Raw genomic sequence first — 5,655 nt, 5'->3', positions numbered from 1 at the left:
GGCCTCCACACTTGTTTTGTGAGTGCCATGGGCCGAATTTCACTTAATAATTCGTCCCTTTGCCTCTCCTCTTTGTGCTCTACCTTCTCGTGGTTCCTCATGCATTGTAATCTCCTTTTCATGGTCTTGGTTAAACCGGGAGGACACCACTTAGGTTGAGTATATTTGGGATCCCTTGGTTTGGCCTTGCTTGTGCTTGCCTCATGATCACTAACCATAGAACCCTGCTGAACAATAACAATATCACCATTAGAAGTAGCCAGATTACCAACAACCGGCTTTTTGATCTCCTTTTGCTTGTCGCATTCTGAAATTTCCGCATTAGATGACTTAACACGCCACACTTTTTTATTGGCCTTACTTGGAGAAATTTTTGTTGGCCAATTAGCACCATAGCTCAAACGGCCTTGTGTGGGATAATAAAGTGCTATCTCTTGAGCACTGCGTTGGATTTCCCCGAAGAGGAGATGATGATGCAGCAAAGTAGCGTAAGTATTTCCCTCAGTTTTTGAGAACCAAGATATCAATCCAGTAGGAGGCTACGCGTGAGTCCCTCGTACCTACACAAAAACAATAGCTCAACGCAACCAACGCACTTAGGGGTTGTCAATCCTTTCACGGTCACTTACGAAAGTGAGATCTAATAGAGATGATAGATAATATTTTTGGTATTTTTGGTATAGAGATGCAAAGTAAAAAGTAAAAGGGCAAAGTAAAAAAGCAAAGCAATAATAAAGTGATGGAGATTGATATGATGAGAAAGAGACCCGGTGGCCATAGGTTTCACTAGTGGCTTCTCTCAAGAGCATAAGTATTCTACGGTGGGTGAACAAATTACTGTTGAGCAATTGACAGAATTGAGCATAGTTATGAGAATATCTAGGTATGATCGTGTATATAGGAATCACGTCCGAGACAAGTAGACCGACTCCTGCCTGCATCTACTACTATTACTCCACTCATCGACCGCTATCCAGCATGCATCTAGAGTATTAAGTTAAAAACAGAGTAACGCCTTAAGCAAGATGACATGATGTAGAGGGATAGTTTCATGCAATATGATAAAAAAAACCATCTTGTTATCCTTGATGGCAACAATACAATACGTGCCTTGCTGCCCCTTCTGTCACTAGGAAAGGACACCGCAAGATCGAACCCAAAGCTAAGCACTTCTCCCATGGCAAGAAAAACCAATCTAGTAGGCCAAACCAAACTGATAATTCGAAGAGACTTGCAAAGATAACCAATCATACATAAAAGAATTCAGAGAAGATTCAAATATTATTCATAGATAGACTAGATCATAAACCCACAATTCATCGGTCTCAACAAACACACCACAAAAAGAAGATTACATCGAATAGATCTCCACGAGAGAGGGGGAGAACATTGTATTGAGATCCAAAAAGAGAGAAGAAGTCATCTAGCTACTAACTATGGACCCGTAGGTCTGAAGTAAACTACTCACACTTCATCGGAGGGGCTTGGATGATGATGTAGAAGCCCTCCGTGATCGATGCCCCCTCCGGCGGAGCTCTGGAACAGACTCCAAGATGGGATCTCGTGGATACAGAAAGTTGCGCGCAGTGGAATTAGGTTTTTGGCTCCGTATCTGATCGTTTGGGGGTACGTAGGTATATATAGGAGGAAGGTGTACGTCGGTGGAGTTTCGAGGGGCCCACGAGGCAGGGGGCGCGCCCTATGTGGGGGGGGGGGCGCCCTCCACCCTCGTGACCGCCTCGTGGCTTTCTTGACGGAGGGTCCAAGTCTCCTGGGTCTTATCTGATGAGAAAATCGCGTTCCCGAAGGTTTCATTCCGTTTGGACTCTGTTTGATATTTTGTTTCTCCGAAACACTGAACTAGGCAAAAACAACAATTCTGGGCTGGGCCTCCGGTTAATAGGTTAGTCTAAAAAATAATATAAAGTGGAAAATAAAGACCAATATAGTCCAAAACAGTAGGTAATATAGCATGGAGCAATCAAAAATTATAGATACGTTGGAGACGTGTCAAGCATCCCCAAGCTTAATTCCTGCTCGTCCTCGAGTAGGTAAATGATAAAAACAGAATTTTTGATGCGAAGTGCTACTTGGCATAATTTCAATGTAAATCTTATTAATTGTGGTATGAATATTCAGATTCAAAAGATTCAAGACAAAAGTTCAGGTTGACATAAAAATAATAATACTTCAAGCATACTAACAAAGCAATTATGTCTTCTCAAAATAACATGGCCAAAGAAAGCTATCCCTACAAAATCATATAGTCTGGCTATGCTCTATCTTCACCACACAAAGTATTTAAATCAAGCACAACCCCGATGACAAGCCAAGCAATTGTTTCATACTTTTGACATTTTGAAAACTTTTTCGATCTTCACGCAATACATGAGCGTGAGCCATGGATATAGCACTATATGTGGAATAGAATGGTGGTTGTGGAGAAGACAAAAAGAGGGGAAGATAGTCTCACGTCAACTAGGCGTATCAACGAGCTATGGAGATGCCCATCAATAGATATCAATGTGAGTGAGTAGGGATTGCCATGCAACAGATGCACTAGAGCTATAAGTATATGAAAGCTCAACAAAAGAAACTAAGTGGGTGTGCATCCAACTCGTTTGCTCATGAAGACCTAGGGCATTTTGAGGAAGCCCATCATTGGAATATACAAGCCAAGTTCTATAATGAAAAATTTCCACTAGTATATGAAAGTGACAGAATGAGAGACTCTCTATCATGAAGATCATGGTGCTACTTTGAAGCACAAGTGTGGTAAAAGGATAGTAACATTGTCCCTTCTCTCTTTTTCTCTCATTTTTTTGTTTGGGCCTTTTCCTTTTTTATGGCTTTTTTTATTTTTCGTCCGGAGTCTCATCCCGACTTGTGGGGGAATCATAGTCTCCATCATCCTTTCCTCACTTGGGACAATGCTCTAAAAATGATGATCATCACACTTTTTATTTTTCTTACAACTCAACAATTACAACTCAATACTTAGAACAAAATATGACTCTATATGAATGCCTCCGACGGTGTACCGGGATATGCAATGAATCAAGAGTGACATGTATGAAAGAATTATGAACGGTGGCTTTGCCACAAATACGATGTCAACTACATGATCATGCTAGCAATATGACAATGATGGAGCGTGTCATAATGAACGGAACAGTGGATAGTTGCATGGCAATATATCTCGGAATGGCTATGGAAATGCCATGAAAGGTAGGTGTGGTGGCTGTTTTGAGTAAGGTATTTGGTGGGTGTATGATACCAGCGAAAAGTGCACGGTATTAGAGAGGCTAGCAATGATGGAAGGAAGGAAAATGCATATAATCCATGGACTCAACATTAGTCATAAAGAACTCATATACTTATTGCAAAAATCTAGAAGTAATCAAAGCAAAGTATTACACGCATGCTCCTAGGGGGATAGATTGGTAGGAAAAGACCATCGCTCGTCCCGACCGCCACTCATAAGGAAGACAATAAATAAATAAATCATGCTCCGACTTCATCACATAACGATTCACCATACGTGCATGCTACGGGAATCACAAACTTTAACACAAGCATTTCTCAAATTCACAACTACTCAACTAGCATGACTCTAATATCACCATCCTCATATCTCAAAACAATTATCAAGCATCAATTTTTTTCTTAGTATTCAACGTACTCAAAAGAAAGTTTTACAAGTCTTGAATACCAAGCATATTATTATTAAGCAAATTACCATGCTATTAAGACTCTCAAAATAATCTAAGTGAAGCATGAGAGATCAATAGTTTCTATAAAAAAATTCCACCACCGTGCTCTAAAACTTATAAGTGAAGCACTAGAGCAAAACTATAAAACTCAAAAGATATAAGTGAAGCACTAGAGTAAAACTATAGAGCTCAAAAGATATAAGTGAAGCACATAGAGTATTCTATCAAATTTCAAATTATGTATGGCTCTCTCAAAAGGTGTGTATAGAAAGGATGATTGTGGTAGACTAATAAGCAAATACTCGAATCATAAAAGACGCTCCAAGCAAAACACATATCACGTGGTGAATAAAAATATAGCTCCAACTAATGTTACCGATAGAAGTAGACGAAACAGGGGATGCCTTCCGGGGCATCCTCAAGCTTTGGCTTTTAGGTGTCCTTAGATTATCTTGGGGGTGCCATGGGCATCCCCAAGCTTAGTATCTTTCCACTCCTTGTTCCATAATCCATCAAATCTTTACCCAAACTTGAAAACTTCACAACACAAAACTTAAAGTAGAAAATCTCGTGAGCTCCGTTAGCGAAAGAAAACAAAAGACCACTTCAAGGTACTGTAATGAACTCATTATTTATTTATATTGGTGTTAAACCTACTGTATTCCAACTTCTCTATGGTTTATAAACTATTTTACTAGCCATAGATTCATCAAAATAAGCAAACAACACACGAAAGACAGAATCTGTCAAAAATAGAACAGTCTGTAGTAATCTGTAGCTAGCGCAAGATCTGGAACCCCAAAAATTCTAAAATGAATTTCTGGATGTGAGGAATTTATCTATTAATCATCTGCAAAAATAATTAGCTAAATATCACTCTCCAAAAAAAATGACAGCAGTTCTCGTGAGCGCTAAAGTTTCTGTTTTTTACAGCAAGTTCAACAAGACTTTCCCCAAGTCTTCCCAACGGTTCTACTTGGCACAAACACTAATTAAACACAAAAAACACAACCAAAACAGAGGCTAAATAATTTATTTATTACTAAAAAAGAGCAAAAATCAAGGAATAAAAATAAAATTGGGTTGCCTCCCAACAAGCGCTATCGTTTAACGCCCCTAGCTAGGCATAACAAGTAAGAATAGATCTAGGTATTGCCATCTTTGGTAGGCAATCCATAAGTGGCTCTCATGATAGATTCATATGGTAATTTTATTTTATTTCTAGGGAAGTGTTCCATGCCCTTTTTTTAATGGAAATTGAAATCTAATATTCCCTTCCTTCATATCAATAATTGTACCAACCGTTCTAAGGAAAGGTCTACCGAGAATAATAGGGCAAGAAGGATTGCAATCTATATCAAGAACGATAAAATCTACGGGCACATAATTCCTATTTGCAACAATAAGAACATCATTAATTCTTACCATAGGTTTATTAATAGTGGAATTCGCAAGATGCAAGTTTAGAGAGCAATCATCAAAATCACGGAAATCTAGCAAATCACACAAAGTTTTGTGAGTAGTAGAGACACTAGCACCCAAATCACACAAAGCATAAAACTCATAATCTTTAATATTAATTTTAATAGTAGGTTCCCACTCATCATAAATTTTTGTAGGGATAGAAACTTTCAACTCAAATTTTTCTTCATGAGATTGCATCAAGGCATCAATGATATGTTCGGTAAAGGCTTTATTTTGACTATAAGCATGAGGAGAATTTAGTAAGGATTGCAACAAGGAAATACAATCAATTAAAGAGCAATTTTCATAATTAAATTCCTTGAAATACAATATAGTGGGTTTAGCATCATCTAGGGTTTTATTTCTTTTAATCCCACTTTTATCAATTTCATCATCAAGATCTAAATACTCCGAATTTTTAGAACGCCTTCTAAGTAAAGGTGGATCATATTCAGTCCCATCATTATCAAAATTAATA

Source organism: Triticum urartu, chromosome 3A (assembly GCF_056163025.1).
Source record: "Triticum urartu cultivar PI428250 chromosome 3A, HENAU_Tu73, whole genome shotgun sequence".
Classification (NCBI taxonomy): Eukaryota; Viridiplantae; Streptophyta; class Magnoliopsida; order Poales; family Poaceae; genus Triticum; species Triticum urartu.
Note: the sequence above shows the minus strand (reverse complement) of the source record.